This window comes from Channa argus, unplaced genomic scaffold (genome assembly GCF_033026475.1).
Source record: "Channa argus isolate prfri unplaced genomic scaffold, Channa argus male v1.0 Contig011, whole genome shotgun sequence".
NCBI classification, from domain to species: Eukaryota; Metazoa; Chordata; class Actinopteri; order Anabantiformes; family Channidae; genus Channa; species Channa argus.
Window position 1 is genome coordinate 549,694 of NW_027125230.1, and position 25,045 is coordinate 574,738.

The 25,045-nt window shown below is 46.2% G+C and overlaps 16 pseudogenes; all 16 read right to left on the reverse strand.

Annotated features, from left to right (window-relative positions):
- Positions 1 to 703: 703 nt before the first annotated feature.
- On the reverse strand, positions 704 to 822 carry LOC137111860 (5S ribosomal RNA; annotated as a pseudogene).
- Positions 823 to 1,679: 857 nt separating this feature from the next.
- LOC137111544 (5S ribosomal RNA) lies at positions 1,680 to 1,798 on the reverse strand (annotated as a pseudogene).
- Positions 1,799 to 2,655: 857 nt separating this feature from the next.
- On the reverse strand, positions 2,656 to 2,774 carry LOC137111629 (5S ribosomal RNA; annotated as a pseudogene).
- A 4,401-nt stretch (positions 2,775 to 7,175) lies between these two features.
- LOC137111861 (5S ribosomal RNA) lies at positions 7,176 to 7,294 on the reverse strand (annotated as a pseudogene).
- Positions 7,295 to 8,151: 857 nt separating this feature from the next.
- On the reverse strand, positions 8,152 to 8,270 carry LOC137111862 (5S ribosomal RNA; annotated as a pseudogene).
- An 857-nt stretch (positions 8,271 to 9,127) lies between these two features.
- On the reverse strand, positions 9,128 to 9,246 carry LOC137111545 (5S ribosomal RNA; annotated as a pseudogene).
- An 857-nt stretch (positions 9,247 to 10,103) lies between these two features.
- LOC137111546 (5S ribosomal RNA) lies at positions 10,104 to 10,222 on the reverse strand (annotated as a pseudogene).
- Positions 10,223 to 11,079: 857 nt separating this feature from the next.
- On the reverse strand, positions 11,080 to 11,198 carry LOC137111630 (5S ribosomal RNA; annotated as a pseudogene).
- A 4,402-nt stretch (positions 11,199 to 15,600) lies between these two features.
- Positions 15,601 to 15,719, reverse strand: LOC137111863 (5S ribosomal RNA; annotated as a pseudogene).
- An 857-nt stretch (positions 15,720 to 16,576) lies between these two features.
- Positions 16,577 to 16,695, reverse strand: LOC137111864 (5S ribosomal RNA; annotated as a pseudogene).
- Positions 16,696 to 17,552: 857 nt separating this feature from the next.
- LOC137111866 (5S ribosomal RNA) lies at positions 17,553 to 17,671 on the reverse strand (annotated as a pseudogene).
- Positions 17,672 to 17,922: 251 nt separating this feature from the next.
- On the reverse strand, positions 17,923 to 18,041 carry LOC137112096 (5S ribosomal RNA; annotated as a pseudogene).
- An 857-nt stretch (positions 18,042 to 18,898) lies between these two features.
- Positions 18,899 to 19,017, reverse strand: LOC137111984 (5S ribosomal RNA; annotated as a pseudogene).
- An 857-nt stretch (positions 19,018 to 19,874) lies between these two features.
- On the reverse strand, positions 19,875 to 19,993 carry LOC137111867 (5S ribosomal RNA; annotated as a pseudogene).
- An 857-nt stretch (positions 19,994 to 20,850) lies between these two features.
- On the reverse strand, positions 20,851 to 20,969 carry LOC137111409 (5S ribosomal RNA; annotated as a pseudogene).
- An 857-nt stretch (positions 20,970 to 21,826) lies between these two features.
- LOC137111631 (5S ribosomal RNA) lies at positions 21,827 to 21,945 on the reverse strand (annotated as a pseudogene).
- Positions 21,946 to 25,045: the final 3,100 nt, after the last annotated feature.

The window sequence follows — 25,045 nt, forward strand, 5'->3', positions numbered from 1 at the left end:
ATAAATTAGCATGTTCCCTCTCCGATCCCCAAACCAAAATCCAGGATCGAGATGTTCCAACAGAATGATATTTATTTTAAACGAAAGAAAGTGTCAAACAAAACATGACACTACAACTCAGGGCGAACCAAGGCCAACATAATAAACAAAATAAGCCATTTCCCACAGAAAGTGCTAGCTAGCCTGATAGAAATAAACAAACCAAAAGACAGTCGCTAACCCTAACTCCCTAATGTGAAAACAGTCCAAAGAAAATGGCAGTTCACCCCTACAGATTTAATACTATTTACAAAATATACAATTTATAAACAAAACCACGGCACAAAACCTAACAATTCAAAAATGCTAAATAAGGTTTGGAAACCAAGAACAGCAAACAGGTGCTGATGCCAGAAAGAGCCTCGCTAGCTGTTGGGAACCGTACTTTTAAAACTCCAGGAAGTGTAGGATGGACCAATCAGCTTCCTGTACTGCCCTCCAATCCGGCCAATCAGGCAGGGCACCTATAAGAACAAGAAAATAAAAACAACACATATGGCCAGGACCGTAACATGGTCTACTAGTAATGAAGCACGATGGTTGGCAAACCAATAAAGTAGCAAAACAGCAATGAAAGAACAAAATTTGATGAAAATATAGAACAATTTCTATGAATAAATAGGCAGTAACACCAGCTTGTGCTGCCCGTAAACCCAAGCAAAAAAGCTTACAGCACCTGGTATTCCCAGGCGGTCTTCCTACCAAGTACTAACCAGGCCCGGCTCTATTTGGCTGCCGAGATCGGACGAGATCGGGCGCTTAGAGAGCGGTGTGGCCGTAAGCTGCATTTGACATCATCAACAGCTCTTAAAAACGCTGGAGAAGCAGAATGCATGACACTTGCTAAGAAGAAGATAAATGTGGCAAAGTACAAAGTACTATAACTGTACTGGTCCTTTACGCCCCTGTCTAGGGGGTCAGGGTGCAACATACAAAGATAAATTAGCATGTTCCCTCTCCGATCCCCAAACCAAAATCCAGGATCGAGATGTTCCAACAGAATGATATTTATTTTAAACGAAAGAAAGTGTCAAACAAAACATGACACTACAACTCAGGGCGAACCAAGGCCAACATAATAAACAAAATAAGCCATTTCCCACAGAAAGTGCTAGCTAGCCTGATAGAAATAAACAAACCAAAAGACAGTCGCTAACCCTAACTCCCTAATGTGAAAACAGTCCAAAGAAAATGGCAGTTCACCCCTACAGATTTAATACTATTTACAAAATATACAATTTATAAACAAAACCACGGCACAAAACCTAACAATTCAAAAATGCTAAATAAGGTTTGGAAACCAAGAACAGCAAACAGGTGCTGATGCCAGAAAGAGCCTCGCTAGCTGTTGGGAACCGTACTTTTAAAACTCCAGGAAGTGTAGGATGGACCAATCAGCTTCCTGTACTGCCCCCCAATCCGGCCAATCAGGCAGGGCACCTATAAGAACAAGAAAATAAAAACAACACATATGGCCAGGACCGTAACATGGTCTACTAGTAATGAAGCACGATGGTTGGCAAACCAATAAAGTAGCAAAACAGCAATGAAAGAACAAAATTTGATGAAAATATAGAACAATTTCTATGAATAAATAGGCAGTAACACCAGCTTGTGCTGCCCGTAAACCCAAGCAAAGAAGCTTACAGCACGTGGTATTCCCAGGCGGTCTTCCTACCAAGTACTAACAAGGCCCGGCCCTATTTGGCTGCCGAGATCGGACGGGATCGGGCGCTTAGAGAGCGGTGTGGCCGTAAGCTGCATTTGACATCATCAACAGCTCTTAAAAACGCTGGAGAAGCAGAAAGCATGACACTTGCTAAGAAGAAGATAAATGTGGCAAAGTACAAAGTACTATAACTGTACTGGTCTGTTACGCCCCTGTCTAGGGGGTCAGGGTGCAACATACAAAGATAAATTAGCATGTTCCCTCTCCGATCCCCAAACCAAAATCCAGGATCGAGATGTTCCAACAGAATGATATTTATTTTAAACGAAAGAAAGTGTCAAACAAAACATGACACTACAACTCAGGGCGAACCAAGGCCAACATAATAAACAAAATAAGCCATTTCCCACAGAAAGTGCTAGCTAGCCTGATAGAAATAAACAAACCAAAAGACAGTCGCTAACCCTAACTCCCTAATGTGAAAACAGTCCAAAGAAAATGGCAGTTCACCCCTACAGATTTAATACTATTTACAAAATATACAATTTATAAACAAAACCACGGCACAAAACCTAACAATTCAAAAATGCTAAATAAGGTTTGGAAACCAAGAACAGCAAACAGGTGCTGATGCCAGAAAGAGCCTCGCTAGCTGTTGGGAACCGTACTTTTAAAACTCCAAGAAGTGTAGGATGGACCAATCAGCTTCCTGTACTGCCCCCCAATCCGGCCAATCAGGCAGGGCACCTATAAGAACAAGAAAATAAAAACAACACATATGGCCAGGACCGTAACATGGTCTACTAGTAATGAAGCACGATGGTTGGCAAACCAATAAAGTAGCAAAACAGCAATGAAAGAACAACATTTGATGAAAATATAGAACAATTTCTATGAATAAATAGGCAGTAACACCAGCTTGTGCTGCCCGTAAACCCAAGCAAAGAAGCTTACAGCACGTGGTATTCCCAGGCGGTCTTCCTACCAAGTACTAACAAGGCCCGGCCCTATTTGGCTGCCGAGATCGGACGGGATCGGGCGCTTAGAGAGCAGTGTGGCCGTAAGCTGCATTTGACATCATCAACAGCTCTTAAAAACGCTGGAGAAGCAGAATGCATGACACTTGCTAAGAAGAAGATAAATGTGGCAAAGTACAAAGTACTATAACTGTACTGGTCTGTTACGCCCCTGTCTAGGCTGTGGAACAAGATGGCGGCGCGGCAGTAGCTCGCAGCGGCCTCTCCGGATCCAACAAATGGTGTTTTTGCCGTATTTAGCCAGACCCTTTACAGTACATGGACACCACAGTCAGCTGTGTTCATGTTTACGACCGCCAGACATTGCTGCGGCACAGGGTTCATACATACAATAATCTGCACGAGGAAGTAATTGGTAACCTTCGCGACCTCGGCTTGCTACGACCCCAGCGACAAATACCAGGCCCCCAGCCCTCGGTGTCACCTGACGCCGGTGGCCAGGTGAGGGGACGTCGGAAGCGCTGCTCGAGGAAGCGGAAGCGCGGCAAGCGGGCGGGTGTCCGTGCTAGGCTAAATGCTAACCCTAGCCGGCCGGCTCTACCGTCCATTCTCCTCTCCAACGTCTGCTCCCTGGACAATAAACTAGACTAAATCCGACTCCAGCGGACCACGCGGCGAGAATTCAGAGACTGCTGCATCTTTGTTTTCACGGAGACGTGGCTCAGTGACAGAGTTCCGGAAGCCGCCATCCAGCTAGACGGGCTAACCGTGTTTCGCGCCGACAGAAACGCTGCTCTGTGCGGTAAGACTCGCGGTGGTGGCGTGTGTGTTTACATCAACACGGAGTGGTGCAAGAACTCTGTGCTTGTCTCACGTTTCTGCTCATCGCTAGTGGAGTTTGTGACTGTTAGATGCAGACCGTTCTATTTACCACGGGAATTCACCACTGTTTTCATTGTCGGAGTGTACATTCCCCCCAGCGCTAATGCTAAGGAGGCACTGTGTGAACTCTACGGTGCTATTAGCGACCTGCAGAACGCTCACCCCGACGGACTGTTTATTATTGCCGGAGATTTCAACCATGCGAATCTCAGGACTGTGCTCCCTAAACTTCATCAGCATGTGGACTTTGCAACGAGAGGAGGGAACACGCTGGATCTTGTTTACACAAACATCCCCGGCGCGTATCGTGCGGAGCCCCGCCCCCATCTCGGCTACTCAGACCACATCTCGGTTATGCTAATTCCAGCATACAGACCGCTCGTCAGACGCTCTAAACCGGTTCTGAAACAGGTGAAAACCTGGCCAGCAGGAGCTACTTCTGCTCTTCAAGACTGTTTTGAGTGCACTGACTGGGACATGTTTAGGGAGGCCGCAACCAACGGCGATTCCATCAACTTGGAGGAATACACGTCAACAGTAACCAGCTACATCAGCAAGTGCGTTGACGATGTGACCATCTCCAAGACCATCACTACACGCTCCAACAGGAAGCCGTGGATAAATGCCAATGTGTGGGCGCTGCTGAAACAAAGAGACGCTGCCTTCAGAACAGGGGACAAGACGGCCTTGAGAACAGCAAGGGCCAAACTGTCCCGTGCCATTAGAGAGGCAAAGCGCGCACACTCAAAGAAAATCCACGACCACTTCGAAGACAGCGGAGACACCCGGCGCATGTGGCAGGGCATCCATGCGATCACGAACTACAAGACAACTTCACCTGATTGTGACCGCGACGCCTCCCTCCCAGATGCGCTGAACCACTTCTACGCCCGGTTTGAGGCACAGAACAACGTGAAGGCGAGGAAGTCCACTCCACCTCCCAGTGACCAGGTGCTCTGTCTAACCACAGCTGAAGTGAGGAAAACTCTATGCAGAGTTAACCCACGGAAGTCTGCTGGACCAGACAACATTCCTGGCAGAGTGCTCAGGGAGTGCGCAGAACAGCTAGCGGATGTCTTCACAGACATCTTCAACATCTCCCTGAGCAGCAACGTTGTTCCTACGTGCCTCAAGGCAACGACCATCGTGCCTGTGCCTAAGAAGTCTACTGTCTCCTGCCTCAATGACTACCGTCCCGTCGCGCTCACACCCATCGTGATGAAGTGCTTCGAGAGGCTCGTCATGAGGCACATTAAGACCCAACTCCCAACCTCCCTGGACCCCATGCAGTTTGCGTATCGTCCAAATCGTTCCACGGACGATGCCATCTCCACGACCCTCCATCTGGCCCTCACCCACCTGGACAGTAAGGACTCATACGTACGAATGCTGTTCATTGACTTCAGCTCAGCATTCAACACAATCATCCCTCAGCACCTGACTGAGAAATTGAGCATACTGGGCCTGAACACCTCCCTCTGCAACTGGATTCTGGACTTCCTGACTGGAAGACCCCAGTCAGTCCGGATCGGGAACAACATCTCCAGCACCACCACACTGAGCACTGGAGCCCCTCAGGGCTGTGTGCTCAGCCCTCTGCTGTTCACTCTGCTGACGCACGACTGTGTAGCAATGCACAGCTCAAACCACATAGTCAAGTTTGCTGATGACACGACCGTGGTGGGTTTAATCAGCAAGAACGACGAGTCAGCCTACAGAGAGGAGGTGCAACGATTAACAGCCTGGTGTGGAGCAAACAACCTGTCTCTGAACGTTGACAAAACTAAAGAGATGGTTGTGGACTTCAGGAGAGCACAGGGTGACCATTCTCCATTGATCATCGATGGATCCTCAGTGGAGATAGTCAAGAGCACCAAATTCCTTGGTGTTCATCTGGCGGACAACCTCACCTGGTCAGTCAACACCAGCTCCATCACCAAGAAGGCCCAGCAGCGTCTCTACTTCCTGAGAAGGCTGAGGAAAGCCCATCTCCCTCCCCCCATCCTGACCATGTTCTACAGAGGGACCATTGAGAGCATCCTGAGCAGCTGCATCACTGCCTGGTTTGGGAACTGCACCGTCGCGGATCGCAAGACCCTACAGAGGATAGTGAGGACAGCTGAGAAGATCATCGGAGTCTCTCTGCCCTCTATCATGCACATTTACACCACACGCTGCATCCGCAAAGCCAACAGCATTGTGGACGACCGCACACACACTCTTCACACTCCTGCCATCAGGAAAGAGGTTCCGAAGCATTCGAGCCACCACATCCAGACTATGCAACAGTTTTTTCCCACAAGCCATCAGGCTCCTCAACACACAGAACTGAAATAGAACTTAAACACACTGCAAACCGAACTCAGCACATTCTCATCACTCACTACTCATCTCATTCCACCACCACTTATTTATTATTTATTTACTTTTATCATTCTACATTTACTGCACTACACTGTTTACCTGCTGTTTTTTTTTGCACATTCCAATGCAATTGCACATTTTTTACATGCTGGACATTTAAATGCACTATACCGTTTACATGCTGCTATTTTTTTTAACACCCCTAGCACACTTAACTGAACTGTACTGTACTGTAAAATAGTATACAGTAGGTTTACTGGTCGGCACTGTCTTGGGTCTTGTGTCTTGTGTCCTGTCCTGTGTTACTTGTGTTGTCTGTCTACACTGTACGTCTGTACTGTTTTTTCGTCTGCACTGTTTGCACTTGGTTGCACTCGATGCACTTTATTATAACTTGTGTTGTTTGTAGCACCTTGGTTCTTGGAGGAACGTTATCTCGTTTCAACTGTGTACTGTGAACAACTGTGTATAGTAGAAATGATAATAAAAGCCACTTGACTTGACTAGGGGGTCAGGGTGCAACATACAAAGATAAATTAGCATGTTCCCTCTCCGATCCCCAAACCAAAATCCAGGATCGAGATGTTCCAACAGAATGATATTTATTTTAAACGAAAGAAAGTGTCAAACAAAACATGACACTACAACTCAGGGCGAACCAAGGCCAACATAATAAACAAAATAAGCCATTTCCCACAGAAAGTGCTAGCTAGCCTGATAGAAATAAACAAACCAAAAGACAGTCGCTAACCCTAACTCCCTAATGTGAAAACAAGAGAAAACAATCAAAAGAAAATGGCAGTCCACCCCTACAGATTTAATACTATTTACAAAATATACAATTTATAAACAAAACCACGGCACAAAACCTAACAATTCAAAAATGCTAAATAAGGTTTGGAAACCAAGAACAGCAAACAGGTGCTGATGCCAGAAAGAGCCTCGCTAGCTGTTGGGAACCGTACTTTTAAAACTCCAGGAAGTGTAGGATGGACCAATCAGCTTCCTGTACTGCCCCCCAATCCGGCCAATCAGGCAGGGCACCTATAAGAACAAGAAAATAAAAACAACACATATGGCCAGGACCGTAACATGGTCTACTAGTAATGAAGCACGATGGTTGGCAAACCAATAAAGTAGCAAAACAGCAATGAAAGAACAAAATTTGATGAAAATATAGAACAATTTCTATGAATAAATAGGCAGTAACACCAGCTTGTGCTGCCCGTAAACCCAAGCAAAAAAGCTTACAGCACCTGGTATTCCCAGGCGGTCTTCCTACCAAGTACTAACCAGGCCCGGCTCTATTTGGCTGCCGAGATCGGACGAGATCGGGCGCTTAGAGAGCGGTGTGGCCGTAAGCTGCATTTGACATCATCAACAGCTCTTAAAAACGCTAGAGAAGCAGAATGCATGACACTTGCTAAGAAGAAGATAAATGTGGCAAAGTACAAAGTACTATAACTGTACTGGTCTGTTACGCCCCTGTCTAGGAGGTCAGGGTGCAACATAAAAAGATAAATTAGCATGTTCCCTCTCCGATCCCCAAACCAAAATCCAGGATCGAGATGTTCCAACAGAATGATATTTATTTTAAACGAAAGAAAGTGTCAAACAAAACATGACACTACAACTCAGGGCGAACCAAGGCCAACATAATAAACAAAATAAGCCATTTCCCACAGAAAGTGCTAGCTAGCCTGATAGAAATAAACAAACCAAAAGACAGTTGCTAACCCTAACTCCCTAATGTGAAAACAGTCCAAAGAAAATGGCAGTTCACCCCTACAGATTTAATACTTTTTACAAAATATACAATTTATAAACAAAACCACGGCACAAAACCTAACAATTCAAAAATGCTAAATAAGGTTTGGAAACCAAGAACAGCAAACAGGTGCTGATGCCAGAAAGAGCCTCGCTAGCTGTTGGGAACCGTACTTTTAAAACTCCAGGAAGTGTAGGATGGACCAATCAGCTTCCTGTACTGCCCCCCAATCCGGCCAATCAGGCAGGGCACCTATAAGAACAACAAAATAAAAACAACACATATGGCCAGGACCGTAACATGGTCTACTAGTAATGAAGCACGATGGTTGGCAAACCAATAAAGTAGCAAAACAGCAATGAAAGAACAAAATTTGATGAAAATATAGAACAATTTCTATGAATAAATAGGCAGTAACACCAGCTTGTGCTGCCCGTAAACCCAAGCAAAAAAGCTTACAGCACCTGGTATTCCCAGGCGGTCTTCCTACCAAGTACTAACCAGGCCCGGCTCTATTTGGCTGCCGAGATCGGACGAGATCGGGCGCTTAGAGAGCGGTGTGGCCGTAAGCTGCATTTGACATCATCAACAGCTCTTAAAAACGCTAGAGAAGCAGAATGCATGACACTTGCTAAGAAGAAGATAAATGTGGCAAAGTACAAAGTACTATAACTGTACTGGTCTGTTACGCCCCTGTCTAGGAGGTCAGGGTGCAACATAAAAAGATAAATTAGCATGTTCCCTCTCCGATCCCCAAACCAAAATCCAGGATCGAGATGTTCCAACAGAATGATATTTATTTTAAACGAAAGAAAGTGTCAAACAAAACATGACACTACAACTCAGGGCGAACCAAGGCCAACATAATAAACAAAATAAGCCATTTCCCACAGAAAGTGCTAGCTAGCCTGATAGAAATAAACAAACCAAAAGACAGTCGCTAACCCTAACTCCCTAATGTGAAAACAGTCCAAAGAAAATGGCAGTTCACCCCTACAGATTTAATACTATTTACAAAATATACAATTTATAAACAAAACCACGGCACAAAACCTAACAATTCAAAAATGCTAAATAAGGTTTGGAAACCAAGAACAGCAAACAGGTGCTGATGCCAGAAAGAGCCTCGCTAGCTGTTGGGAACCGTACTTTTAAAACTCCAGGAAGTGTAGGATGGACTAATCAGCTTCCTGTACTGCCCCCCAATCCGGCCAATCAGGCAGGGCACCTATAAGAACAACAAAATAAAAACAACACATATGGCCAGGACCGTAACATGGTCTACTAGTAATGAAGCACGATGGTTGGCAAACCAATAAAGTAGCAAAACAGCAATGAAAGAACAAAATTTGATGAAAATATAGTACAATTTCTATGAATAAATAGGCAGTAACACCAGCTTGTGCTGCCCGTAAACCCAAGCAAAGAAGCTTACAGCACGTGGTATTCCCAGGCGGTCTTCCTACCAAGTACTAACAAGGCCCGGCCCTATTTGGCTGCCGAGATCGGACGGGATCGGGCGCTTAGAGAGCGGTGTGGCCGTAAGCTGCATTTGACATCATCAACAGCTCTTAAAAACGCTGGAGAAGCAGAATGCATGACACTTGCTAAGAAGAAGATAAATGTGGCAAAGTACAAAGTACTATAACTGTACTGGTCTGTTACGCCCCTGTCTAGGGGGTCAGGGTGCAACATACAAAGATAAATTAGCATGTTCCCTCTCCGATCCCCAAACCAAAATCCAGGATCGAGATGTTCCAACAGAATGATATTTATTTTAAACGAAAGAAAGTGTCAAACAAAACATGACACTACAACTCAGGGCGAACCAAGGCCAACATAATAAACAAAATAAGCCATTTCCCACAGAAAGTGCTAGCTAGCCTGATAGAAATAAACAAACCAAAAGACAGTCGCTAACCCTAACTCCCTAATGTGAAAACAGTCCAAAGAAAATGGCAGTTCACCCCTACAGATTTAATACTATTTACAAAATATACAATTTATAAACAAAACCACGGCACAAAACCTAACAATTCAAAAATGCTAAATAAGGTTTGGAAACCAAGAACAGCAAACAGGTGCTGATGCCAGAAAGAGCCTCGCTAGCTGTTGGGAACGGTACCTTTAAAACTCCAGGAAGTGTAGGATGGACCAATCAGCTTCCTGTACTGCCCCCCAATCCGGCCAATCAGGCAGGGCACCTATAAGAACAAGAAAATAAAAACAACACATATGGCCAGGACCGTAACATGGTCTACTAGTAATGAAGCACGATGGTTGGCAAACCAATAAAGTAGCAAAACAGCAATGAAAGAACAAAATTTGATGAAAATATAGAACAATTTCTATGAATAAATAGGCAGTAACACCAGCTTGTGCTGCCCGTAAACCCAAGCAAAGAAGCTTACAGCACGTGGTATTCCCAGGCGGTCTTCCTACCAAGTACTAACAAGGCCCGGCCCTATTTGGCTGCCGAGATCGGACGGGATCGGGCGCTTAGAGAGCGGTGTGGCCGTAAGCTGCATTTGACATCATCAACAGCTCTTAAAAACGCTGGAGAAGCAGAATGCATGACACTTGCTAAGAAGAAGATAAATGTGGCAAAGTACAAAGTACTATAACTGTACTGGTCTGTTACGCCCCTGTCTAGGGGGTCAGGGTGCAACATACAAAGATAAATTAGCATGTTCCCTCTCCGATCCCCAAACCAAAATCCAGGATCGAGATGTTCCAACAGAATGATATTTATTTTAAACGAAAGAAAGTGTCAAACAAAACATGACACTACAACTCAGGGCGAACCAAGGCCAACATAATAAACAAAATAAGCCATTTCCCACAGAAAGTGCTAGCTAGCCTGATAGAAATAAACAAACCAAAAGACAGTCGCTAACCCTAACTCCCTAATGTGAAAACAGTCCAAAGAAAATGGCAGTTCACCCCTACAGATTTAATACTATTTACAAAATATACAATTTATAAACAAAACCACGGCACAAAACCTAACAATTCAAAAATGCTAAATAAGGTTTGGAAACCAAGAACAGCAAACAGGTGCTGATGCCAGAAAGAGCCTCGCTAGCTGTTGGGAACCGTACTTTTAAAACTCCAAGAAGTGTAGGATGGACCAATCAGCTTCCTGTACTGCCCCCCAATCCGGCCAATCAGGCAGGGCACCTATAAGAACAAGAAAATAAAAACAACACATATGGCCAGGACCGTAACATGGTCTACTAGTAATGAAGCACGATGGTTGGCAAACCAATAAAGTAGCAAAACAGCAATGAAAGAACAACATTTGATGAAAATATAGAACAATTTCTATGAATAAATAGGCAGTAACACCAGCTTGTGCTGCCCGTAAACCCAAGCAAAGAAGCTTACAGCACGTGGTATTCCCAGGCGGTCTTCCTACCAAGTACTAACAAGGCCCGGCCCTATTTGGCTGCCGAGATCGGACGGGATCGGGCGCTTAGAGAGCAGTGTGGCCGTAAGCTGCATTTGACATCATCAACAGCTCTTAAAAACGCTGGAGAAGCAGAATGCATGACACTTGCTAAGAAGAAGATAAATGTGGCAAAGTACAAAGTACTATAACTGTACTGGTCTGTTACGCCCCTGTCTAGGCTGTGGAACAAGATGGCGGCGCGGCAGTAGCTCGCAGCGGCCTCTCCGGATCCAACAAATGGTGTTTTTGCCGTATTTAGCCAGACCCTTTACAGTACATGGACACCACAGTCAGCTGTGTTCATGTTTACGACCGCCAGACATTGCTGCGGCACAGGGTTCATACATACAATAATCTGCACGAGGAAGTAATTGGTAACCTTCGCGACCTCGGCTTGCTACGACCCCAGCGACAAATACCAGGCCCCCAGCCCTCGGTGTCACCTGACGCCGGTGGCCAGGTGAGGGGACGTCGGAATCGCTGCTCGAGGAAGCGGAAGCGCGGCAAGCGGGCGGGTGTCCGTGCTAGGCTAAATGCTAACCCTAGCCGGCCGGCTCTACCGTCCATTCTCCTCTCCAACGTCTGCTCCCTGGACAATAAACTAGACTAAATCCGACTCCAGCGGACCACGCGGCGAGAATTCAGAGACTGCTGCATCTTTGTTTTCACGGAGACGTGGCTCAGTGACAGAGTTCCGGAAGCCGCCATCCAGCTAGACGGGCTAACCGTGTTTCGCGCCGACAGAAACGCTGCTCTGTGCGGTAAGACTCGCGGTGGTGGCGTGTGTGTTTACATCAACACGGAGTGGTGCAAGAACTCTGTGCTTGTCTCACGTTTCTGCTCATCGCTAGTGGAGTTTGTGACTGTTAGATGCAGACCGTTCTATTTACCACGGGAATTCACCACTGTTTTCATTGTCGGAGTGTACATTCCCCCCAGCGCTAATGCTAAGGAGGCACTGTGTGAACTCTACGGTGCTATTAGCGACCTGCAGAACGCTCACCCCGACGGACTGTTTATTATTGCCGGAGATTTCAACCATGCGAATCTCAGGACTGTGCTCCCTAAACTTCATCAGCATGTGGACTTTGCAACAAGAGGAGGGAACACGCTGGATCTTGTTTACACAAACATCCCCGGCGCGTATCGTGCGGAGCCCCGCCCCCATCTCGGCTACTCAGACCACATCTCGGTTATGCTAATTCCAGCATACAGACCGCTCGTCAGACGCTCTAAACCGGTTCTGAAACAGGTGAAAACCTGGCCAGCAGGAGCTACTTCTGCTCTTCAAGACTGTTTTGAGTGCACTGACTGGGACATGTTTAGGGAGGCCGCAACCAACGGCGATTCCATCAACTTGGAGGAATACACGTCAACAGTAACCAGCTACATCAGCAAGTGCGTTGACGATGTGACCATCTCCAAGACCATCACTACACGCTCCAACAGGAAGCCGTGGATAAATGCCAATGTGTGGGCGCTGCTGAAACAAAGAGACGCTGCCTTCAGAACAGGGGACAAGACGGCCTTGAGAACAGCAAGGGCCAAACTGTCCCGTGCCATTAGAGAGGCAAAGCGCGCACACTCAAAGAAAATCCACGACTACTTCGAAGACAGCGGAGACACCCGGCGCATGTGGCAGGGCATCCAGGCGATCACGAACTACAAGACAACTTCACCTGATTGTGACCGCGACGCCTCCCTCCCAGATGCGCTGAACCACTTCTACGCCCGGTTTGAGGCACAGAACAACGTGAAGGCGAGGAAGTCCACTCCACCTCCCAGTGACCAGGTGCTCTGTCTAACCACAGCTGAAGTGAGGAAAACTCTATGCAGAGTTAACCCACGGAAGTCTGCTGGACCAGACAACATTCCTGGCAGAGTGCTCAGGGAGTGCGCAGAACAGCTAGCGGATGTCTTCACAGACATCTTCAACATCTCCCTGAGCAGCAACGTTGTTCCTACGTGCCTCAAGGCAACGACCATCGTGCCTGTGCCTAAGAAGTCTACTGTCTCCTGCCTCAATGACTACCGTCCCGTCGCGCTCACACCCATCGTGATGAAGTGCTTCGAGAGGCTCGTCATGAGGCACATTAAGACCCAACTCCCAACCTCCCTGGACCCCATGCAGTTTGCGTATCGTCCAAATCGTTCCACGGACGATGCCATCTCCACGACCCTCCATCTGGCCCTCACCCACCTGGACAGTAAGGACTCATACGTACGAATGCTGTTCATTGACTTCAGCTCAGCATTCAACACAATCATCCCTCAGCACCTGACTGAGAAATTGAGCATACTGGGCCTGAACACCTCCCTCTGCAACTGGATTCTGGACTTCCTGACTGGAAGACCCCAGTCAGTCCGGATCGGGAACAACATCTCCAGCACCACCACACTGAGCACTGGAGCCCCTCAGGGCTGTGTGCTCAGCCCTCTGCTGTTCACTCTGCTGACGCACGACTGTGTAGCAATGCACAGCTCAAACCACATAGTCAAGTTTGCTGATGACACGACCGTGATGGGTTTAATCAGCAAGAACGACGAGTCAGCCTACAGAGAGGAGGTGCAACGATTAACAGCCTGGTGTGGAGCAAACAACCTGTCTCTGAACGTTGACAAAACTAAAGAGATGGTTGTGGACTTCAGGAGAGCACAGGGTGACCATTCTCCATTGATCATCGATGGATCCTCAGTGGAGATAGTCAAGAGCACCAAATTCCTTGGTGTTCATCTGGCGGACAACCTCACCTGGTCAGTCAACACCAGCTCCATCACCAAGAAGGCCCAGCAGCGTCTCTACTTCCTGAGAAGGCTGAGGAAAGCCCATCTCCCTCCCCCCATCCTGACCATGTTCTACAGAGGGACCATTGAGAGCATCCTGAGCAGCTGCATCACTGCCTGGTTTGGGAACTGCACCGTCGTGGATCGCAAGACCCTACAGAGGATAGTGAGGACAGCTGAGAAGATCATCGGAGTCTCTCTGCCCTCTATCATGCACATTTACACCACACGCTGCATCCGCAAAGCCAACAGCATTGTGGACGACCGCACACACCCATCACACACACTCTTCACACTCCTGCCATCAGGAAAGAGGTTCCGAAGCATTCGGGCCACCACATCCAGACTATGCAACAGTTTTTTCCCACAAGCCATCAGGCTCCTCAACACACAGAACTGAAATAGAACTTAAACACACTGCAAACCGAACTCAGCACATTCTCATCACTCACTACTCATCTCATTCCACCACCACTTATTTATTATTTATTTACTTTTATCATTCTACATTTACTGCACTACACTGTTTACCTGCTGGTTTTTTTTGCACATTCCAATGCAATTGCACATTTTTTACATGCTGGACATTTAAATGCACTATACCGTTTACATGCTGCTATTTTTTTTAACACCCCTAGCACACTTAACTGAACTGTACTGTACTGTAAAATAGTATACAGTAGGTTTACTGGTCGGCACTGTCTTGGGTCTTGTGTCTTGTGTCCTGTCCTGTGTTACTTGTGTTGTCTGTCTACACTGTACGTCTGTACTGTTTTTTCGTCTGCACTGTTTGCACTTGGTTGCACTCGATGCACTTTATTATAACTTGTGTTGTTTGTAGCACCTTGGTTCTTGGAGGAACGTTATCTCGTTTCAACTGTGTACTGTGAACAACTGTGTATAGTAGAAATAACAATAAAAGCCACTTAACTTGACTAGGGGGTCAGGGTGCAACATACAAAGATAAATTAGCATGTTCCCTCTCCGATCCCCAAACCAAAATCCAGGATCGAGATGTTCCAACAGAATGATATTTATTTTAAACGAAAGAAAGTGTCAAACAAAACATGACACTACAACTCAGGGCGAACCAAGGCAAACATAATAAACAAAATAAGCCATTTCCCACAGAAAGTGCTAGCTAGCCTGATAGAAATAAACAAACCAAAAGACAGTCGCTAACCCTAACTCCCTAATGTGAAAACAGTCCAAAGAAAATGGCAGTTCACCCCTACAGATTTAATAATATTTACAAAATATACAATTTATAAACAAAACCACGGCACAAAACCTAACAATTCAAAAATGCTAAATAAGGTTTGGAAAGCAAGAACAGCAAACAGGTGCTGCTGCCAGAAAGAGCCTCGCTAGCTGTTGGGAACCGCACTTTTAAAACTCCAGGAAGTGTAGGATGGAGCAATCAGCTTCCTGTACTGCCCCCCAATCCGGCCAATCAGGCAGGGCACCTATAAGAACAAGAAAATAAAAACAACACATATGGCCAGGACCGTAACATGGTCTACTAGTAATGAAGCACGATGGTTGGCAAACCAATAAAGTAGCAAAACAGCAATGAAAGAACAAAATTTGATGAAAATATAGAACAATTTCTATGAATAAATAGGCAGTAACACCAGCTTGTGCTGCCCGTAAACCCAAGCAAAAAAGCTTACAGCACCTGGTATTCCCAGGCGGTCTTCCTACCAAGTACTAACCAGGCCCGGCTCTATTTGGCTGCCGAGATCGGACGAGATCGGGCGCTTAGAGAGCGGTGTGGCCGTAAGCTGCATTTGACATCATCAACAGCTCTTAAAAACGCTGGAGAAGTAGAATGCATGACACTTGCTAAGAAGAAGATAAATGTGGCAAAGTACAAAGTACTATAACTGTACTGGTCTGTTACGCCCCTGTCTAGGGGGTCAGGGTGCAACATACAAAGATAAATTAGCATGTTCCCTCTCCGATCCCCAAACCAAAATCCAGGATCGAGATGTTCCAACAGAATGATATTTATTTTAAACGAAAGAAAGTGTCAAACAAAACATGACACTACAACTCAGGGCGAACCAAGGCCAACACAATAAACAAAATAAGCCATTTCCCACAGAAAGTGCTAGCTAGCCTGATAGAAATAAACAAACCAAAAGACAGTCGCTAACCCTAACTCCCTAATGTGAAAACAGTCCAAAGAAAATGGCAGTTCACCCCTACAGATTTAATACTATTTACAAAATATACAATTTATAAACAAAACCACGGCACAAAACCTAACAATTCAAAAATGCTAAATAAGGTTTGGAAACCAAGAACAGCAAACAGGTGCTGATGCCAGAAAGAGCCTCGCTAGCTGTTGGGAACCGTACTTTTAAAACTCCAGGAAGTGTAGGATGGACCAATCAGCTTCCTGTACTGCCCCCCAATCCGGCCAATCAGGCAGGGCACCTATAAGAACAAGAAAATAAAAACAACACATATGGCCAGGACCGTAACATGGTCTACTAGTAATGAAACACGATGGTTGGCAAACCAATAAAGTAGCAAAACAGCAATGAAAGAACAAAATTTGATGAAAATATAGAACAATTTCTATGAATAAATAGGCAGTAACACCAGCTTGTGCTGCCCGTAAACCCAAGCAAAAAAGCTTACAGCACCTGGTATTCCCAGGCGGTCTTCCTACCAAGTACTAACCAGGCCCGGCTCTATTTGGCTGCCGAGATCGGACGAGATCGGGCGCTTAGAGAGCGGTGTGGCCGTAAGCTGCATTTGACATCATCAACAGCTCTTAAAAACGCTAGAGAAGAAGAATGCATGACACTTGCTAAGAAGAAGATAAATGTGGCAAAGTACAAAGTACTATAACTGTACTGGTCTGTTACGCCCCTGTCTAGGGGGTCAGGGTGCAACATACAAAGATAAATTAGCATGTTCCCTCTCCGATCCCCAAACCAAAATCCAGGATCGAGATGTTCCAACAGAATGATATTTATTTTAAACGAAAGAAAGTGTCAAACAAAACATGACACTACAACTCAGGGCGAACCAAGGCCAACATAATAAACAAAATAAGCCATTTCCCACAGAAAGTGCTAGCTAGCCTGATAGAAATAAACAAACCAAAAGACAGTCGCTAACCCTAACTCCCTAATGTGAAAACAGTCCAAAGAAAATTGCAGTTCACCCCTACAGATTTAATACTATTTACAAAATATACAATTTATAAACAAAACCACGGCACAAAACCTAACAATTCAAAAATGCTAAATAAGGTTTGGAAACCAAGAACAGCAAACAGGTGCTGATGCCAGAAAGAGCCTCGCTAGCTGTTGGGAACCATACTTTTAAAACTCCAGGAAGTGTAGGATGGACCAATCAGCTTCCTGTACTGCCCCCCAATCCGGCCAATCAGGCAGGGCACCTATAAGAACAAGAAAATAAAAACAACACATATGGCCAGGACCGTAACATGGTCTACTAGTAATGAAGCACGATGGTTGGCAAACCAATAAAGTAGCAAAACAGCAATGAAAGAACAAAATTTGATGAAAATATAAAACAATTTCTATGAATAAATAGGCAGTAACACCAGCTTGTGCTGCCCGTAAACCCAAGCAAAAAAGCTTACAGCACCTGGTATTCCCAGGCGGTCTTCCTACCAAGTACTAACCAGGCCCGGCTCTATTTGGCTGCCGAGATCGGACGAGATCGGGCGCTTAGAGAGCGGTGTGGCCGTAAGCTGCATTTGACATCATCAACAGCTCTTAAAAACGCTGGAGAAGCAGAATGCATGACACTTGCTAAGAAGAAGATAAATGTGGCAAAGTACTAAAACGGTACTGGTCTAGTAGTAAAGAAGCACGATGGTTGACAAACCAATAAAGTAGCAAAACAGCAATGAAAGAACAAAATTTAATGAAAATATAGAACAATTTCTATGAATAAATCGGCAGTAACACCAGGCTGTGCTGCCCGTAAACCCAAGCAAAAAAGCTTACAGCACCTGGTATTCCTAGGCGGTCTTCCTACCAAGTACTAACCAGGCCCGGCTCTATTTGGCTGCCGAGATCGGACGAGATCGGGCGCTTAGAGAGCGGTGTGGCCGTAAGCTGCATTTGACATCATCAACAGCTCTTAAAAACGCTGGAGAAGCAGAATGCATGACACTTGCTAAGAAGAAGATAAATGTGGCAAAGTACAAAGTACTATAACTGTACTGGTCTGTTACGCCCCTGTCTAGGGGGTCAGGGTGCAACATACAAAGATAAATTAGCATGTTCCCTCTCCGATCCCCAAACCAAAATCCAGGATCGAGATGTTCCAACAGAATGATATTTATTTTAAACGAAAGAAAGTGTCAAACAAAACATGACACTACAACTCAGGGCGAACCAAGGCCAACACAATAAACAAAATAAGCCATTTCCCACAGAAAGTGCTAGCTAGCCTGATAGAAATAAACAAACCAAAAGACAGTCGCTAACCCTAACTCCCTAATGTGAAAACAGTCCAAAGAAAATGGCAGTTCACCCCTACAGATTTAATACTATTTACAAAATATACAATTTATAAACAAAACCACGGCACAAAACCTAACAATTCAAAAATGCTAAATAAGGTTTGGAAACCAAGAACAGCAAACAGGTGCTGATGCCAGAAAGAGCCTCGCTAGCTGTTGGGAACCGTACTTTTAAAACTCCAGGAAGTGTAGGATGGACCAATCAGCTTCCTGTACTGCCCCCCAATCCGGCCAATCAGGCAGGGCACCTATAAGAACAAGAAAATAAAAACAACACATATGGCCAGGACCGTAACATGGTCTACTAGTAATGAAGCACGATGGTTGGCAAACCAATAAAGTAGCAAAACAGCAATGAAAGAACAAAATTTGATGAAAATATAGAACAATTTCTATGAATAAATAGGCAGTAACACCAGCTTGTGCTGCCCGTAAACCCAAGCAAAAAAGCTTACAGCACCTGGTATTCCCAGGCGGTCTTCCTACCAAGTACTAACCAGGCCCGGCTCTATTTGGCTGCCGAGATCGGACGAGATCGGGCGCTTAGAGAGCGGTTTGGCCGTAAGCTGCATTTGACATCATCAACAGCTCTTAAAAACGCTGGAGAAGCAGAATGCATGACACTTGCTAAGATGAAGATAAATGTGGCAAAGTACAAAGTACTATAACTGTACTGGTCTGTTACGCCCCTGTCTAGGGGGTCAGGGTGCAACATACAAAGATAAATTAGCATGTTCCCTCTCCGATCCCCAAACCAAAATCCAGGATCGAGATGTTCCAACAGAATGATATTTATTTTAAACGAAAGAAAGTGTCAAACAAAACATGACACTACAACTCAGGGCGAACCAAGGCAAACATAATAAACAAAATAAGCCATTTCCCACAGAAAGTGCTAGCTAGCCTGATAGAAATAAACAAACCAAAAGACAGTCGCTAACCCTAACTCCCTAATGTGAAAACAGTCCAAAGAAAATGGCAGTTCACCCCTACAGATTTAATACTATTTACAAAATATACAATTTATAAACAAAACCACGGCACAAAACCTAACAATTCAAAAATGCTAAATAAGGTTTGGAAAGCAAGAACAGCAAACAGGTGCTGCTGCCAGAAAGAGCCTCGCTAGCTGTTGGGAACCGCACTTTTAAAACTCCAGGAAGTGTAGGATGGACCAATCAGCTTCCTGTACTGCCCCCCAATCCGGCCAATCAGGCAGGGCACCTATAAGAACAAGAAAATAAAAACAACACATATGGCCAGGACCGTAACATGGTCTACTAGTAATGAAGCACGATGGTTGGCAAACCAATAAAGTAGCAAAACAGCAATGAAAGAACAAAATTTGATGAAAATATAGAACAATTTCTATGAATAAATAGGCAGTAACACCAGCTTGTGCTGCCCGTAAACCCAAGCAAAAAAGCTTACAGCACCTGGTATTCCCAGGCGGTCTTCCTACCAAGTACTAACCAGGCCCGGCTCTATTTGGCTGCCGAGATCGGACGAGATCGGGCGCTTAGAGAGCGGTGTGGCCGTAAGCTGCATTTGACATCATCAACAGCTCTTAAAAACGCTGGAGAAGCAGAATGCATGACACTTGCTAAGAAGAAGATAAATGTGGCAAAGTACAAAGTACTATAACTGTACTGGTCTGTTACGCCCCTGTCTAGGGGGTCAGGGTGCAACATACAAAGATAAATTAGCATGTTCCCTCTCCGATCCCCAAACCAAAATCCAGGATCGAGATGTTCCAACAGAATGATATTTATTTTAAACGAAAGAAAGTGTCAAACAAAACATGACACTACAACTCAGGGCGAACCAAGGCCAACACAATAAACAAAATAAGCCATTTCCCACAGAAAGTGCTAGCTAGCCTGATAGAAATAAACAAACCAAAAGACAGTCGCTAACCCTAACTCCCTAATGTGAAAACAGTCCAAAGAAAATGGCAGTTCACCCCTACAGATTTAATACTATTTACAAAATATACAATTTATAAACAAAACCACGGCACAAAACCTAACAATTCAAAAATGCTAAATAAGGTTTGGAGACCAAGAACAGCAAACAGGTGCTGATACCAGAAAGAGCCTCGCTAGCTGTTGGGAACCGTACTTTTAAAACTCCAGGAAGTGTAGGATGGACCAATCAGCTTCCTGTACTGCCCCCCAATCCGGCCAATCAGGCAGGGCACCTATAAGAACAAGAAAATAAAAACAACACATATGGCCAGGACCGTAACATGGTCTACTAGTAATGAAGCACGATGGTTGGCAAACCAATAAAGTAGCAAAACAGCAATGAAAGAACAAAATTTGATGAAAATATAGAACAATTTCTATGAATAAATAGGCAGTAACACCAGCTTGTGCTGCCCGTAAACCCAAGCAAAAAAGCTTACAGCACCTGGTATTCCCAGGTGGTCTTCTTACCAAGTACTAACCAGGCCCGGCTCTATTTGGCTGCCGAGATCGGACGAGATCGGGCACTTAGAGAGCGGTGTGGCCGTAAGCTGCATTTGACATCATCAACAGCTCTTAAAAACGCTGGAGAAGCAGAATGCATGACACTTGCTAAGAAGAAGATAAATGTGGCAAAGTACAAAGTACTATAACTGTACTGGTCTGTTACGCCCCTGTCTAGGGGGTCAGGGTGCAACATACAAAGATAAATTAGCATGTTCCCTCTCCGATCCCCAAACCAAAATCCAGGATCGAGATGTTCCAACAGAATGATATTTATTTTAAACGAAAGAAAGTGTCAAACAAAACATGACACTACAACTCAGGGCGAACCAAGGCCAACATAATAAACAAAATAAGCCATTTCCCACAGAAAGTGCTAGCTAGCCTGATAGAAATAAACAAACCAAAAGACAGTCGCTAACCCTAACTCCCTAATGTGAAAACAGTCCAAAGAAAATGGCAGTTCACCCCTACAGATTTAATACTATTTACAAAATATGCAATTTATAAACGAAACCACGGCACAAAACCTAACAATTCAAAAATGCTAAATAAGGTTTGGAAACCAAGAACAGCAAACAGGTGCTGATGCCAGAAAGAGCCTCGCTAGCTGTTGGGAACCGTACTTTTAAAACTCCAGGAAGTGTAGGATGGACCAATCAGCTTCCTGTACTTCCCCCAAATCCGGCCAATCAGGCAGGGCACCTATAAGAACAACAAAATAAAAACAACACATATGGCCAGGACCGTAAAATGGTCTACTAGTAATGAAGCACGATGGTTGACAAACCAATAAAGTAGCAAAACAGCAATGAAAGAACAAAATTTGATGAAAATATAGAACAATTTCTATGAATAAATAGGCAGTAACACCAGCTTGTGCTGCCCGTAAACCCAAGCAAAGAAGCTTACAGCACGTGGTATTCCCAGGCGGTCTTCCTACCAAGTACTAACAAGGCCCGGCCCTATTTGGCTGCCGAGATCGGACGGGATCGGGCGCTTAGAGAGCAGTGTGGCCGTAAGCTGCATTTGACATCATCAACAGCTCTTAAAAACGCTGGAGAAGCAGAATGCATGACACTTGCTAAGAAGAAGATAAATGTGGCAAAGTACAAAGTACTATAACTGTACTGGTCTGTTACGCCCCTGTCTAGGCTGTGGAACAAGATGGCGGCGCGGCAGTAGCTCGCAGCGGCCTCTCCGGATCCAACAAATGGTGTTTTTGCCGTATTTAGCCAGACCCTTTACAGTACATGGACACCACAGTCAGCTGTGTTCATGTTTACGACCGCCAGACATTGCTGCGGCACAGGGTTCATACATACAATAATCTGCACGAGGAAGTAATTGGTAACCTTCGCGACCTCGGCTTGCTACGACCCCAGCGACAAATACCAGGCCCCCAGCCCTCGGTGTCACCTGACGCCGGTGGCCAGGTGAGGGGACGTCGGAAGCGCTGCTCGAGGAAGCGGAAGCGCGGCAAGCGGGCGGGTGTCCGTGCTAGGCTAAATGCTAACCCTAGCCGGCCGGCTCTACCGTCCATTCTCCTCTCCAACGTCTGCTCCCTGGACAATAAACTAGACTAAATCCGACTCCAGCGGACCACGCGGCGAGAATTCAGAGACTGCTGCATCTTTGTTTTCACGGAGACGTGGCTCAGTGACAGAGTTCCGGAAGCCGCCATCCAGCTAGACGGGCTAACCGTGTTTCGCGCCGACAGAAACGCTGCTCTGTGCGGTAAGACTCGCGGTGGTGGCGTGTGTGTTTACATCAACACGGAGTGGTGCAAGAACTCTGTGCTTGTCTCACGTTTCTGCTCATCGCTAGTGGAGTTTGTGACTGTTAGATGCAGACCGTTCTATTTACCACGGGAATTCACCACTGTTTTCATTGTCGGAGTGTACATTCCCCCCAGCGCTAATGCTAAGGAGGCACTGTGTGAACTCTACGGTGCTATTAGCGACCTGCAGAACGCTCACCCCGACGGACTGTTTATTATTGCCGGAGATTTCAACCATGCGAATCTCAGGACTGTGCTCCCTAAACTTCATCAGCATGTGGACTTTGCAACGAGAGGAGGGAACACGCTGGATCTTGTTTACACAAACATCCCCGGCGCGTATCGTGCGGAGCCCCGCCCCCATCTCGGCTACTCAGACCACATCTCGGTTATGCTAATTCCAGCATACAGACCGCTCGTCAGACGCTCTAAACCGGTTCTGAAACAGGTGAAAACCTGGCCAGCAGGAGCTACTTCTGCTCTTCAAGACTGTTTTGAGTGCACTGACTGGGACATGTTTAGGGAGGCCGCAACCAACGGCGATTCCATCAACTTGGAGGAATACACGTCAACAGTAACCAGCTACATCAGCAAGTGCGTTGACGATGTGACCATCTCCAAGACCATCACTACACGCTCCAACAGGAAGCCGTGGATAAATGCCAATGTGTGTGCGCTGCTGAAACAAAGAGACGCTGCCTTCAGAACAGGGGACAAGACGGCCTTGAGAACAGCAAGGGCCAAACTGTCCCGTGCCATTAGAGAGGCAAAGCGCGCACACTCAAAAAAAAATCCACGACCACTTCGAAGACAGCGGAGACACCCGGCGCATGTGGCAGGGCATCCAGGCGATCACGAACTACAAGACAACTTCACCTGATTGTGACCGCGACGCCTCCCTCCCAGATGCGCTGAACCACTTCTACGCCCGGTTTGAGGCACAGAACAACGTGAAGGCGAGGAAGTCCACTCCACCTCCCAGTGACCAGGTGCTCTGTCTAACCACAGCTGAAGTGAGGAAAACTCTATGCAGAGTTAACCCACGGAAGTCTGCTGGACCAGACAACATTCCTGGCAGAGTGCTCAGGGAGTGCGCAGAACAGCTAGCGGATGTCTTCACAGACATCTTCAACATCTCCCTGAGCAGCAACGTTGTTCCTACGTGCCTCAAGGCAACGACCATCGTGCCTGTGCCTAAGAAGTCTACTGTCTCCTGCCTCAATGACTACCGTCCCGTCGCGCTCACACCCATCGTGATGAAGTGCTTCGAGAGGCTCGTCATGAGGCACATTAAGACCCAACTCCCAACCTCCCTGGACCCCATGCAGTTTGCGTATCGTCCAAATCGTTCCACGGACGATGCCATCTCCACGACCCTCCATCTGGCCCTCACCCACCTGGACAGTAAGGACTCATACGTACGAATGCTGTTCATTGACTTCAGCTCAGCATTCAACACAATCATCCCTCAGCACCTGACTGAGAAATTGAGCATACTGGGCCTGAACACCTCCCTCTGCAACTGGATTCTGGACTTCCTGACTGGGAGACCCCAGTCAGTCCGGATCGGGAACAACATCTCCAGCACCACCACACTGAGCACTGGAGCCCCTCAGGGCTGTGTGCTCAGCCCTCTGCTGTTCACTCTGCTGACGCACGACTGTGTAGCAATGCACAGCTCAAACCACATAGTCAAGTTTGCTGATGACACGACCGTGGTGGGTTTAATCAGCAAGAACGACGAGTCAGCCTACAGAGAGGAGGTGCAACGATTAACAGCCTGGTGTGGAGCAAACAACCTGTCTCTGAACGTTGACAAAACTAAAGAGATGGTTGTGGACTTCAGGAGAGCACAGGGTGACCATTCTCCATTGATCATCGATGGATCCTCAGTGGAGATAGTCAAGAGCACCAAATTCCTTGGTGTTCATCTGGCGGACAACCTCACCTGGTCAGTCAACACCAGCTCCATCACCAAGAAGGCCCAGCAGCGTCTCTACTTCCTGAGAAGGCTGAGGAAAGCCCATCTCCCTCCCCCCATCCTGACCATGTTCTACAGAGGGACCATTGAGAGCATCCTGACCAGCTGCATCACTGCCTGGTTTGGAAACTGCACCGTCGCGGATCGCAAGACCCTACAGAGGATAGTGAGGACAGCTGAGAAGATCATCGGAGTCTCTCTGCCCTCTATCATGCACATTTACACCACACGCTGCATCCGCAAAGCCAACAGCATTGTGGACGACCGCACACACCCATCACACACACTCTTCACACTCCTGCCATCAGGAAAGAGGTTCCGAAGCATTCGGGCCACCACATCCAGACTATGCAACAGTTTTTT